The sequence below is a fragment of the Thermobia domestica genome, chromosome 14 (genome assembly GCF_964235325.1).
Source record: "Thermobia domestica chromosome 14, izTheDome1.hap1.1, whole genome shotgun sequence".
Taxonomy (NCBI): domain Eukaryota; kingdom Metazoa; phylum Arthropoda; class Insecta; order Zygentoma; family Lepismatidae; genus Thermobia; species Thermobia domestica.
In genome coordinates, this window is record NC_137467.1 from 78,090,462 (window position 1) to 78,106,627 (window position 16,166).

Sequence of the window (16,166 nt, forward strand, 5' to 3'; positions counted from 1 at the left end):
GAAGGGGGTTACCTCCTGTTTCGCAGAATCGCATGAAAAGTTTTGAGAGGACCTCAATATTAGAAATATTTGGTAAAAGGAACAAAAGACCAATAGAACCAAAGGCGCGGCTCGCAATAGAGCCTTGTCGCACAAGTGCAATCGTGATTTACTGTAACAAAAACAAATTACAAATACACACACACACACACACACACACATATATATATATATATATATATATATATATATATATATATATATATATATATATATATATATGGCTGAACCTTACATTATAAATTTAGTATACAGGTGGACCCCATAATATCTCCTTTTTCATTGGATTGTAATTTCAACTATTCGAATGAATGCAATGAGATACTGCACTAAAGTATGGAAGGCCAACTTTGCCAAACCTAAACCTACTCTTAAGAACCCGAGTACAATTGTCTAAACGTCTCCACAATGTTCTAAGAAAAGTCAGGGCCGGTTCTAGTCATTTCTTAAGTGTAAGCAAACAATATTTAGGCGCCCCCACCTAAATGATAATAGAAGAGTAGAAAATTTTAATGGATAAAAATTCTTCAAATAATTGTTACAGTTGCAAATTTCTTCAATATATGTAGTGTACCTGTGAATATTAACGAAAAATGGCGAAATTATAACGAATTTACTGTGGATGAATACTGAACAAAGTTCCAATTTTAATAATTAATAGCATTTCTATTAAATAAGCACAGGACACAACTAAGATATATACCAAAGATGTATTTTGACAAGTACAATTGAAACATAAAAGTCGAAACAGAATAAAACTCATCAGATTCAAGTTTAACATTAACACAGGTTTGATTTTGACAAAGAGATATGTTCTTATGCATCATTAAAAGCACATTTACTTAGTATTTTCTAGTGATACGACTATGGTAATTAGCTTAATTTCTAGTTTTCTTTGTTACTGAGAAGTTCATGTTATAAAGACACTGTTCTGACTTTGAATTGGGCAGAATCTTTTATTATTACACCCGTATCCATTTCATTGAGTATGTTATTTTCAATGGCCATTGGAGCTTGAGTATTTAATCGTTCTTGAGATATACTTGACTTCAAATAACTCTTGCTTAATTTTAGTACAACTTGTTTAATACACAACAAATTACAAGTGTGTGCCTTAATCGATATTTAATTTGTCTTCGATCCAGTGGCGGAACTTCAAAATTAGGTTCCCCCGCTCTTTTCAGGGTCATTTAGGCCTATAAAATAATTCAGCCTTTCATGTCCCTTTCCAACATAGACGTTCGAAATCAGGCAATGAGTAACACAATGTACACACAAGCAGTGGTGCACCAAAGATCAAGGGCGCCGATTCTCTGTAAATTTGGGGGGGGGCATTCACATGCAGAAGATATATATACATATATATATATATATATATATATATATATATATATATATATATATATATATATATATATATATATATATATCTATATAGTGGCGATCCGAAGATTTTTCGGAGTATTCTAATGCAAATAATTTTGTATATTTGCCCCCTGAAATCGTGCTAATTTTCTTAAAAATTAAAAGTTCTTGGAGATCCAGACTCTCGGACCACGTCCATCGGCGCACCCCTGAACACAAGTAACTAATAATCAAAACTCTACTTTGTATAAGGACAATGCTTCGTTTGTAAACCATGTAATTTGCAAAATGTGTGGAATACACGTAATGAACTGAAGAGGAAAAATGTGAAATACCATTACGTTTCCCCGAGCAGCTGGCGGAGGTTGATGAAATGTCGTCTTTTTTTCTGGTATTGTGGACACAATGACCATCAAATACAGTATTGCACTTCGTTTTGAAACAAAAAGATGGTAGTTTTAAAGTGCATTTTTCCGTTTTCTATTTTTTTTTTTTTATTTTCGCATATTTCGCCAATTTTGAGCTTTTAGATCAATTTTCTTGTCTTCCTTCCTAAGTTTCGGTGATTTCTTCGTCATTTTTGGAATGTTTAGGTAATTTTTAATTATTCTTGATCATACTTTTGGCAATATACTCGAACTTTGTACCGAAGTAAACACATCTCATAGAATGACAATTTACAAGCAAAACAAAGAGGACTTGAACTAAAAACATTAGTCTTGAAGCTTTCGTTTCCATTAAATATTTTCAGAATTCATTTGTATATGTGTAATATTTTTAGGTCATTTACCCACGTTTTTAAGAACATTGTATAGGTCGTATATCTACATTTTTTTAGGACATGAACTTCCGCCTTCTAATAATAAATAACCATAACTCAAATTCCAAGAGGGAATCTTGAAATGTATTTTTTACTCATTATTGGAGCGTCGTTTAGGAAGGACAGGAAGGAAATTACCTCCTGATTTTGAGAAACAGATGCTTTATAATAAGTTGTAGATTAATATACAATACAAATAACTCTCTTACATCAGTGGACAATCTTGCCTTCCTCTGGCAAAATCTGGAATGGTGCTAGACGCCAGTGTATATGTTCTTGTGGAAAATCTAATTATTCCCCCTATTTTATCCCTAACTTCCAAAATAAAATAAATATCTTTTTTACTTGTCAGTGCAAGTGATATATACTTTTTGCATTAATCAATTCCGCTATTCTACAGCTGTTTCATAGCGCATTACATATTTTATTAAGTTATTTATTCATTTGTTTGCACGTTGCGACATTATTTGATTTTTATGCTTATTTAAACTGTGCAGTTATTTCAAAGTTTATAGTTACAGGTAACAAATATTTTGGTCTGCACCTTAAATTTTGATTAAGAGGAAAAGAAAGATTTATTTTAAAAAATCAATTTTGAACAAAACGGAGGAGGATTGATGCGGAAAATAGTTTTTAAAAATACATATTTCAACATTTTTTTTCAGTTTAATGGTGTATTTTAATTATATTTTACATTTTATTAAATTATTACATTATTCTTAATTTATTTTACATGTTACCTTCTATTCACTTATGTTTATATGAAATACAGTGTAATAATCAGTAAAATGTAACTACAGAATTTTTATGCACAGAATTTTATTTGTTTTATTGTTGTTGAAGAGTTATCTTACCAGGTATTGGATTGAAGAGCTCACTCATATACAGCTAACCCCAAATTTTAGAAATTTAGGATTTGTTTTATGATGGATATGATAAATATAATCATGGATTCTTAGAATAAATAACAGTTTGAGGAGACATGTTTTCTCTCCCTGAAACAAGCTGCCACTGAGAAATAAAATTATATTCAAACTTTTCTGTATTTGTAAGCATCCAAAATGATATATGATAAATATTCTAAATCCCATTTCATCACAGAACTTTAGACTATTGCGCAAGCAGGTATAACATGTTTAAATGTCGTGGTTTGTAACATCAATCTCTCTAAAGTAAAGAAATGATAGATTTGGAATTACTCGATTTAAATGCAACAATTCGTTCGGAAAAGTAAGGATATTCACGTACGCTGTTGACAGGAGACTTCGTGAATTAGATTGCAGTCAATTAACTTGCAAACAAGAAAAATTAATAAATATGCATTTAAAAAAATATAAGTACAAATCGTGTACTTACCTTGCATCTGAAGGCATCTCCGAAGAACACGCTACGTCGAATTTACATGAATCTAAAAGAAAATAAAAGGAAAATTAGTTAAACAAAATGATTAGCGAAATAAATATTTTATATCAAGTTAACTAACCTAAAACCGTAAAGTATACGCGTAATACAATCGAATTTCAAAGATCTATTGTAACTGTTACATAACGACCCCTGTTTTTATTAATATTAATATTTATGTCGTATAAAAAGTCTAATAATAAATATATCTGAAACCGGAAGTTGTTAAAATTCCGCAATGGCGAACGGATAGCTTCTTAAATATAGAAGAATGGTGTATATGAGGTTCAATTCACATATAATTGACACAATTTGTATTTGAAGTGTTACTTATTTTATGTTTTCATTTTATATTAATGATCCAAAGCCAAATAGCGTTTGGTATCTTTGTTGTCAAGTATGATAACAACATTCAAAATTTTGTTCAAAGTTGATTATCTTGGATTTATGAAATACCTTACGTTGTGAACATATATTTCCTCATATGCTACCTCAATTCTGACCAACAAATTTTGGTTCTCTCCTTTACGTGCGGGAAATGGCAATCCGTTGTAATTGGACCAATCGACTTTTAGGTCTTTGCCGTTTAGGTCTTATGAATGTTACCACTACATCGGGGACGCGGTACAAGACCTAAAATGCATAAAACCTAAACGGCGTAAAACTCATTTGGTGGCACAAGGCCTAAACGGCACAAGACCTATACGGCACAAGACCTATACGGCTTAAGACCTAAACGGCACCAGACCTAAAATCATTTTGTGGCACAAAACCTAAACGGCACAAGACCTAAAATTTGGGTTTAGTGCTTATGTTTAAGCTATTATGCTGTTTAAATCTTATGAACATTACTCGACTACATAATGTCTATTATTTGATTTCAGAAGCTAGTCAGCCATCTTCGTCTACCTATATGATGTGTGGTATGAAAAGGGAAGAAATCATCCAATTGTTAAGGAAAAACATCACAAAGCATATGGTAAAGTAATTCACTTTAAATTCTACGTTTATTCCGAGAATGAACTCACATCTCAATTGTAAGAATAAAACATGCCCAATTGTACTGTACAGAAAAGGGAAAAAGTAATGGAAATATTAATGGGTTATCATTTGAAGTTAATAGCGTGAGTATTACATTTATATTTACCTTATACATTTACGTTATACAATTTAAACAATGAACAATACATCCTTTATAATTAAAAATGCATTAATCTTTTGTATCAACTATAGTTCCACAACAACTAATGATGACATTTTTCAAGTGTTTGATCTGATGTTATGTTTGTTTGTGAAATTCTTCTGAGGTATCTTGTTACTATGTCCTGTGTAAAATTATAGTGAAACCAAATCTGGGCCCTTAATCAATAAACAAATAAATAAAATGAGAAAATCCCTCTTTACTTTACACAGCAAGTGGACGAACATTTGTTTTGTTAATAACTATCTTTGCTGGTGATTAAGACTTGAAAAAACTGGCTGTGAGGATCATGTAAATTTTACTAAAAATAGATTAACGAAAGATAGGCCCTGTGTTATTTTGTCTGTTGAGCAATAGCACAAGAATGCATTCTAACACTGTCTCAAGCACTGAACATAGTGGCGTCACGGTAAATCAGTGATATAGCGCTCACCACTTATAGAAGTAGCACTTGGTTGTTTTTGTTTCTATCCCAGGCCATCAGCTGTTACGAGATGTTCATTACAGATTTCTTTCCTTTCCTTTTTAAAATATGCATATACAATTTTCTGTAGATAAAGCTTAACCAGAGCGATACACGATCTTATTTCATGGAGAGTTTGCAACGTTCTTCGAGCGACATTTAAACGAACATTGCCGTATAACGTTAGGATATCTTTTGAACATTTCTGGATGCTTGCGGGCAAGTTATGGTGCGATGATGGTTTCGACTCGATGGAGAAAGATATGATGGATCAATTCCTACCATAAATCACGATACCAGCAACGTGTTTTAGGGTTTTGGAAACCACCTTGGACTTGGATCAGCTAAGACAATCGGTAGGACAATAGTTGGATCTTGATCAATTTTTCATCAAATTGATAATCCGATGCAGGAAACTTTCCTGTACAGCATTCAGAGAACTTCACATCAGCAGACAATGAAACTTTCCTGTACAGCATTCAGAGAACTTCACATCTGCAGACAATGAAACTTTCCTGTACAGCATTCAGAGAACTTCACATCTGCAGACAATGAAACTTTCCTGTACAGCATTCAGAGAACTTCACATCTGCAGACAATAAAACTTTCCTGTACAGCATTCAGAGAACTTCACATCGGCAGACAATGAAACTTTCCTGTACAGCATTCAGAGAACTTCACATCAGCAGACAATGAAACTTTCCTGTACAGCATTCAGAGAACTTCACATCAGCAGAGAATGAAACTTTCCTGTACAGCATTCAGAGAACGTCACATCTGCATACAATGAAACTTTCCTGTACAGCATTCAGAGAACTTCACATCGGCAGACAATGAAACTTTCCTGTACAGCATTCAGAGAACTTCACATCTGCAGACAGTGATTCTTGATTATGATTCGAAGCTTAGCGTCCCGTTCAGCACCACAGCTAAACGTGGGATCCCAGCCACATGAATTCTCACCAAGAATCGAACCTAGTAAGCTACATAGGATCTATAAATAGTGATCTCGACTACTTTATGAATTGCATAAGTTCAAAAAGTACATAAGACAAAACTAGGGTTGCCATATTTCAAAAATGAAAATCCGGGACACTACTAAATTACGAGAATCTTTGAAGCGCTTAAAACGTCCTCCCTAGTTAAGGAAACGTAAGCAAATGATTTACCCCCTCCCTCTGGTAAGCATTTTTTTTTTTTTAATTTCTCAGGATTTGTTATATTTCATGGCTTTCAAAGTCTGTTCTAGGCTTAAAACAATATATTTTTGTTCTTGAATAGTCAACGAAAGTTACCAAAAATATCGGTAAGGGATTATTGATTAAAATATTTCAGAAGAAAGATCCAGATTGAAACAGAGTATTAAAGATAACAATAAGATTGAGCAGTAAAATCTTTTGTCCCTGGCTCAATGAAACGAACGTTTCGTTCAGTGTCAAAATAGTTAAATCGTGAACTTAATTAAATCCATGTTTAATATATTGAAGTTTTTTTCTTCAACATTTTTAATTGCCATACTCAGAAGTTGAAGAGAATAATTATATACCTAATCCTGTGAAAAAAAGCAAACTATAATATTCCTTTCCTTTCTTCGCTAAAATACGGGACATTTAAGTGTCCCGAGAAATATTTTCGGGATGCCGGGACGCAGATCTAGATTCCGTGACGGTTTCGGATTTTCCGGGACGAATGATAACCCTAGACAAAACAGCATTTATTTTTTAATAATTATTTCCTTCCAAGCATGATTAACAATTAGTTTGCTCCACTAAAACATTATTGCAATAAACATGTTCAATTGAACTGAACTACATGTTTTAATACCTAACATATACCGCCTTATGCAATCATTTTGACGTATGATTAGCGTCATACTAAAGGCCTGACTACTGCAGGAAACATATGTTAGTCGAATTCTTTAGTATGGCACTAATCACGCGTTGGAACGACTCTGCATAAGGCCCATATAGTTTAGTTGTGGAATGAACCATCAGTTTGGTCGTATTATAATTGCTAAGAAAACGAATTTCGCCTTGTAAAAGAAAATTGCAACTCAAAATTAGTCAAGTCTCATTGATCAAATTTTAACCACTTGTTACCAAACAAATAATGATAGTTTTGTAAAAATTTGCGATTTTTCACATATGTCTCTTTTGAGATATTAGCTTCAACATAGCCGTTTTCGAAAAATTGCAATGTTTGACGACCCACAATTAAGAAAGGAGAGACACTCAGGGAGTGGCGTATTTAAGGGAAGCTTTCACGCTTAAGACCGCCCGGAAATTTTATTTACTATTTTAAAGTAAATGAAATATCTTGCAGAATTTTCAAATTTCCAGGAATAAAGCTAACAAAGTCCCCTCCGAAATAAAATCGTAAATACGCCACTCACTCAAATATCAAACTTTTTTAAAAAGTAGTGCATCACGAAGCTTATATCTAGAAAAAAAATTAGTGAGACTTGTTTTTACATTTTTTAAAAATTTTAGATTGAAATTTTGTGGTTTTCAAATTTTAACTTTCAACAATATTTAGATTTCCCAACTATGCTATGCATGTGCCGGAAGTCTTGTAGGACAACTTTGTTCGTCTGTTCATCTGTCCACAGATATCAGAGCAAAAACGGTAACAAATAGCGAGAAGTAGTTTCTTTCAAACGATTGAGCGTCTCAAGACAACATACCAAGAGTTTATATACTTATATTACTTTCTGGAATAGATCTCAAGAAGCTATCTGTATCCAGACCCGTATCCAGCCTAAAAATGTAATTGGTGGGGGGAGGCGATCCAACCAGATTATGGTTCAATCGCAAGCCTACCGAAAAAAAATTAGGGGGCCGGCCTCCATCTCCCCGTGGATAGATGTTGTCTGTATCTCTACAGGTAATGGCTGCATCACTGGGCCCCGAGGATGCATTTCCAATCGGGCAGTAGTTCGCATCGTACACTTCTGTGATTGCTCAATTACTTCCCATTCGCCTTTCTTTTCTTTTTTCTTTCTGTTTTTATTGTTTTAGCTGGATCCCTCAGCAATTGAGACAATCACAGAAGTGTACGATGCGAACTACTGCCGATTGGAAATGCATCCTCGGGGCCCAGTGATGCAGCCATTACCTGTAGAGATACAGACAACCCCTATCCACTGGGAGATGGAGGCTGGCCCCCTAAATTTTTTCGGTAGGCTTGCAAATGAACTATAATATGGTTGGATCCCCCCCCCCTGCCCCCGTTTGTTCTAGAGAGAGGCAGCTTTTGACTGTTATAAAGGAAGTCGCATTTGTTAAAGAATATATATCGCAACAACATAAGGGAAGAAAGCTTCATAGTGCTATACAAAAATTATGTAGTAAGCTTTAATTCTTCAGCTTGTAGTAATAAAATTTAAATTCTTACCGATGGGACTTCCCTAAAAGCCACCATTGATTTATTCAAATACTTTCGAACCAAAATTTGCCCTCATTACTTTGTGTTGCCTTCTATGAGTCAAGTCAGCGTTGCAACTAGCATCCCCAGCTGATAAATTATAAATAACATATTTACAGTTTGTTTCTTATTGTAATCTTGGCACAGAGTTATATGTTACATTTGGCAGAGCCGCTAGACGATGTTCTATTATTCTTTTGCTAGAAGACAGCGGTGCACCTGTGTCAATGAACAAAAGACATGTGAGGATGTAGTAAATGATCTATTTTCGTGTGTCCTCGCCTACTTTGCCTTACGCATGCCAGCGGATCTCAGGTGATGCATTATTTTTAAAATGCCACCATTGAGGTCATTGCGGCCTCTTATAACTTCAACGAGAAGTTAATTAAAATGTGTTTAGTTTACTATTAACAGCATTTAGGAATGTGCTAACAAACTTCAGGAAGAGTACCAACGCGCACATCATATGATTTTTCGCAACTCTGTCGAAGAGTGTAGCGAAATCATGAGTAACGCTTGGTTGTCTCTCTCCTGTCAACTCTGCTACGCATATAAGACGAAAGCATTATACAGTAGAACGGTCTTGTCTGTCCATCCATCCGTCAATCAATCAATCAATCAATCAATCAATCAATCAATCAATCTATCTATCTATCTATCTATCTATCTATCTATCTATCTATCTATCTATCTATCTATCTATCTATCTATCTATCTATATCTATCTATCTATCTATCTATCTATATCTATCTATCTATCTATCTATCTATATCTATCTATCTATCTATCTATCTATCTATCTATCTATCTATATATATATATATATATATATATATATATATATATATATATATATATAGGGTGGCGCAAATAAAAGTAGTCCGTGTAAGAAGAAAGGAAATGCTGTGAAATTACAGTAACGAGGAGCTGAAATAGGATTGCCATTTATTTACAATGAAAAATAGAGAGAAAAATATGTGGTGTGCGAACGGAAGGAATTCTTTGTCGTTTTATATTTTGCACAGATCCATTGGCGCGCCATTTTTATACAGTCTCTCTAATTGCTCTCTTTGCTGGTAGTCCTCTATCCGGATACTTGACCCCGAAAATTTCGCGAGCTTCCTCAATCGAACCTGTTTTCACATACCTATGCTTCCACAATTTAAATTCTTTCTTCTATCGAGAAAGTCATTTTGTAGACCGCAAAGAGAAATGTCTAACTTCACTGATGAAATAAGCTGAAATTCTGACCGAACAATGCTAACAATCGATAATTCTTGTATGTCGATTGTTGTATATTATCGATTGTTGAAGAAATAACAATCGATAATTGCATAAACTGCCCATTGTTGTAGCTGTTTACTCAATTTCAGAAGTCGAAATACTGCATTCGCATTAAAAGGGGATGTGGGCTATTTTTAACTGCATATATGCGAATGCGAATGCAATATTTCGACTTCTGAAATTGTGTAAATAGCTAAATGGACAGTTTATGCAATTATCGATATAAGCAGTGGTTCTCAACCGATGTATCGCAACGTACTGGTGTGTCACGTAATGGTGTATCGTGAAATTTTAGAATTTAAAAATCATGAAGAATTTAATAATAATTAGCTAAAGTAGTCAAATTCTTCAGAGAGAAAAAGAGAGATTTTATGACTTTTAGGGTTAAAAAGAAGAGTATGTGATGCTCAGAATTAACGTATAACGAACACATACAGGGGGTACAAACGTAGATATACGGTTATAAAATTTCTTGTTTTCTTTGATAGTAATTATGTATTATATAATGAGTTCCAGATGTTGAAAAAAATAACTTTACGAAGTCACAATCAGGATGATACAAGAATTACAATTAAGTACAATCTCTAAGGTACTCAAAGTGCAGCATTTGCATATCCCTGCAGTCTAGTTTCTACATTTAAGCACACTTTGGCACAGAGGTTTTTTCATTACTAATTTATTGGCATGCTTCTCTTACAGGGCTGCCAACTTTTCTGAAGAAAAAATCGGGACGGGACAATTTCCTTCGTGGGAGCGAAAAAAGTTTCATTTTGCCGACCAGTGTTATTTACATTGTTTTCAACGACTCGCCGTACGTGTATAGTCGTCTCCTCCCTCCCTCTGGAGACGACTATACACGTACGGCGAGTCGTTGAAAACAATGTAAATAACACTGGTCGCAAAATGAAACTTTTTTCGCTCCCACGAACGAAAATAGGTAATTCCTATAGGTTTCGAGCTCCTGAGTTCGAATCCGTAACCCGTTTTTCTCCAGGACGTACCAGTTTTCAGGGAGGAGGGGGTGTTTCAATATCCGCCCAAAGATGCTATTCTCCACCCATAATAATTTGCACGTTATAATTTAAATATCAATATAAATTATGCAGATAAAATTGCATAAAAGTTAAAATTTAACACTTACGTGTCACTTGGTTTTCCTACTCCTCTTGTAATTACTACAGGGTGTCTCGCGTGTCACATTCCAACAGAAGTCTGCCAACATATTCACACTCCATTTACCACTGTAGCGCCTCTCCATGGTAGCTATTTGCTGGTAAAAACCTTACCCCGTGTTCGTCAGAGACCTCCTCCAACTTGTACATTTCAGGGAAGAAGTCCAGGTGGCAATGCAGGAAGTGTAACTTTAGGACATATTGCATACCATGTTACGAAATGAAGTAATTAACCTGCCCACAATGCTTTTGTAATCAGGTGACTTATGATTCCATAGAAAGTTACTGCACACTTCTCGAAAGGCCTCCCAACCCTCATTTTCCACTTCATTAAGCTTAGACGAAAATGTAGTATCCTTAAAAACGTCTCTGATTTGAGGTCCGTAAAAACACCTTCTTTCACCTTGGCCTCGCTGAGTCTTGGGAATAGCTTTCTGAGATGATTAAATGCTTCACCATTCCGGTTCAGGGCCTTGACGAAGAACTTCATGAGCCCTAATTTGATATGAAGGGGTGATAAGAATATTTTCTCCGGATCCATAAGACGTTCATTAGCCACGTTCATCTCCCCTGGGACCAGTTGCTTCCTTGGTGGCCATTTTGTGATGGTGTACTGATCTTTGGCTCGACTATCCCAATGACACAAGAAGCAGCAGTGCTTTGTGCAATCTCCTTGTAAACCGGTGAGGATGGCAATAACCTTAAGGTCAGCGCATACAGACCACTGGAACTGTTCGTACTTTATTTTCTGCAATAGGTTTCGCATGTTTCTTTCTTATGTACAGCATGAGCAATAGGGATGGCTGGCTTTTCATTGCTATTGTGTAGTAACACTGCCTTGAGACTTATCCTAGAGGAATCTACGAATAGCCTCCAATCTTCAGTGTTGTAGTTCAACTTCAGTTGTCCCATAAGCGATGGAATGTCACTGCAACACACCAAATCACCATCCTTTGTAAAATTAGGAACTAGGCTCACCTCTCTTTTCCTATACATCGATATATTCACATCTTGGTTTAGTAGATTCCATTGTTGAAGTCGTGATGCAAGCAACAGGGCCTTAGACTTGGGAAGGTTTAAGTCTCTGATCAGATCATTCAGCTCTTCCTGACTTATCACATGTGGTTCATTAGTGTCAGACACTGGAGCGTAATTGGGATCTGACTGTGTACTCGAAGATTGTGCAACATCCTCATAAGCAGCAGGTTCTTCATCGGATAAAATACTGCACAGGGTTTATGAGTCTGGTGGTACGGGTACAGGCAGACAAACATCATGTTTCACAGGTCTCCTTGCGGAATCCAAGTTAGGATACTGTATTTTATGCTTCATGTTTTTTGAGAAACCTTTTATATTAGTCAGGCAGAAGTAACAGTCTGAAACATGATCACGGGGTTCGCGCCAAATCATAGGTACGGCGAACGGCATCGATTTATGTGTACCTTTCAACCATCCTGTGAGAGTACACGCACACGAGTTACAACTTTGTTTCGGAGCCCAAACGTGATCCTGGTCGCCGATTTTACACCCGAAGTACAGATGGTAGGCTGTCTTCAGGAACGGTGACAATGGCCTACTTTGTCCCTTGAAAATTACTTCCACACATATGTAGCAGAATGAATCTGTCGAATTGTTGCAAGTTCTCGGCATGTTCGTTTAACACAAACGTCAATATTTCACGCAGAAATATTTTTTAGCTGCGGTATACACAGACATTGCGTAACACCATCTTCAAACACGAAGATCAACTCGAAACTGAAATATTTGTTTCACGCGACAATAAAGACGCGTCTTGGCGCCTTTTTTCAACAATCTATCTGTCGTCTAGACAAAAGGGAGCCGACGAATGATCGCAAGTTGAATACGAAAGTTTCTCCGTCAATAACGCCTAGGTTGTAGTGTATGCAGTGTGGAACGACAATACATTTTTGCAACCCAAGGGGAAAGGGTACGTTTCCGGGGGGTCGTGAGCTAGAGAAAAGAATGTTCCTGGGATATAGTCTAGTAATAGTTCTTGGATTAAGATAAAAATTCAGAATTATGCACTCCAAACACGGAAAACATATTAAATACGAAAAATACGATTTTTCTGTCAATTATGGAAACAACACCCCGCCAAAAAAAAAAAAAAAAAAAAAAAAAACCTTTACGTGCTGGAACTTTCTCGATGAGATATTCGTAATCAGCTTCTCGAAATCTATCCGGTGCACCCTTCCACCCTCGTAAAAATTCAGAATTATGCACTCCAAACACGGAAAACACATTAAATACGAAAAATACGATTTTTCTGTCAATTATGGAAACAGCATCCCGCAAAAACAAACAAATAAATAAATAAATAAAAATAAAAACTTTACGTGCTGGAACTTTTCCGATAAGGTATTCGTAATCAGCGTCTCGAAATCTATTCGGTACACCCTTTCACTCTCGTGAGAGGATTTTCATGCCGACCAGCGTAATCAGCTGAGTAACACGAACCTGAATGAATGCGGCACCTTATTTTCTTATTTTTACCACCCACTGCTCCTCACTAGGTATAAGCAATATATGCAACAAATTCAAGCCAAAATAACTACAATTTATTTAATATAAACGAAGTTAAGAGAGAAAACTATATAGAATTTGTTAAATTGATTCTGTACATAAAACAGTGCGTGTAAAATAATGTTATTTTCTTGTAAAAATGGCCCAGTAAAATAATTTTGAAAATCGATAAATCGGGACAATATGTGTCCCGACGAGTGTCCGGTTGGGACGCGGGACAAATAAGTCAGAAATCGGTACAGTCCTGACAGAATTGGAACGGTTGGCAACCCTGTTCTCTTATGAAATTAGTCGTGTTGTCAATAGCATGTTGTTTCCTAGAAAAGACTATTTTTGAAACTCCTCAAAAGAAAAAGTCTATTTGCTGTAAGGTCTATTGGTGATCATGGTGGCCATTTAACTAGCCCTAGTCGACCTATCAAATGATTCGGTAATTCGTTATCAAGAAACTCGCGGACTGTTACAGGATAGTGAAGAGAAGCTCCATCTTGCTGTAAGTAGACATCGTCATTATCATGTCGCCGTAATTGTGGAATAACAATGTCCCATAGCATGTTATGATACAGTCCTGGGTAAAAGTTCCATTAAAAAGGTATCCCCAATGACCCTGTTACATAAAAGGGTCGCCCAAACTGTAAAGTCAAGTTGATTCAATTGTTGTTCAAGAGTTACATGAAGGTTTTTTTGTTATATAATAGATACGGTTATGCCTGTTAACAGCACCTAACCCTTTTAGGATTTTTGTTAACTTTTGTTACCATGGCGTAGCATTATCTTTGATTGCTTATTTGGGTTCTATAACAGGTATTTAAGCCGGTTTTCTTTATTGGTCAAGTGAAAGATGGACCAAAAACACCCTAGATGCATTTTGGAACCGGATGGTCAACTTAGCGGTGGCAAGTGGGGGCGGAGGGACGTGACTTTATTTTCTTCTTAAACCAAATTTCAAAAATTTTTCACACCTTTCGCTTTCAAGATATCAGATTAAAACTTTGCATGCGGATTGTGTGTATCTTTGAATATTTCTCAATTTTTTTTTGAGATTCCTACGAAAACCGGGGCCAGGCCCGAGGGGCGCAAGTGTTCCGAGAAGGGGATTTTTTCAGAAAAAAATCCGGTTTTTTCAGTTCAGATGTATGATACGGACATGTGAGTGGTACCGTTGGAAAGGGCTTGTTATTCTAAAGAAAATGACGTTTGAACCATGACTCTAGGCTAAACAGTAATGACGCAGTAATTTTTTACAATAAGCGTATTATATATATATGGTCTAAATTCAGACTTTCAACAATTTTTTCCGACCTTTGTCTTAAAATACAAGATTGAAAGTTTGCACACGTATTATGTACATAACTTATTATTAAAAAAAAATCAGATCCCTACGTGAACCCAGGCCCGGGCTAGAGGAGCAAAGTGTTTTGGCAGGATTTTCAAAAAATATTCCGTTTTTTCCCCAAATTTTACGGTTCAGGTGTATGATACGGACACATGAGTGGTACCATTGGAAATTGCTCATTATACTGAAGAAAATGGCGTTTGAACCATAACATTAGGTCAAATAGTAATGGCGCAGTACATCTTTGAAGTATTTTTATATATGTATATACATAGATACACATATGAACAAATGGATCACGTTCAGACTTTCAAAAATTTCTCCCAACCTTAGTTTACAAGATACAAGATTGAAATTTTGCACAGTATCGTGTACATAACAACGTGTTCTTCTTTTTTTAAAAAATCAGATCCCTATGTTAAACCAAGCCCGAGCCAGAGGGGCGAAAAAATTCGAAACAGTGTATTTTTCGAAAAATCTCTCGGTTTTACCCGATTTTCACGTTTCTGGTGTATAATACGGACAATCCAGTGGCGGATCCAGGGGGGGGGTGATCGCCCCTCCCCCAGAAGAGGAAAGTTTTTTATTATATATATATATATATAAAACCCATCCCAGAGTTTGAAGCTCTTTAAAAGTAGCTCTAAGTAGCAGTATTACAACCCACCGCCCCCTAGAAGTCCGTCCTGGATCCGTCCCTGGGACAAGCGAGTGGTATCGGTAGAAAGTTTGTTCTATCCTTTTACACAGAGAAAAATCCGTTCTCTGGATAGCGGTATATTGTACAAATATAGGGAATCCTCTTGCTTACTATAGAAATCAGTACGGAGTATACGTTTTCCGTATGCTACATAGCCACTGCAATTAGATGTTACATCATGCCGTTGTAGGATGTCTGACATCTAACAGTTTTCCGTATATCACATGCATATACTTATGGTACCTTCGTCAGCTATATGTTATATACGTCCATTTGTATGTGAGATCCTGACCGCCTACATTGTTTCATACAGAAAGTACGTATAGATGGAACACTTATATAGAAAGTATTATAAAACATGCGTTTTCAGTTATACGTCTGCTGTACGTTAGTCCAAACACTACAGGAATTACGCAT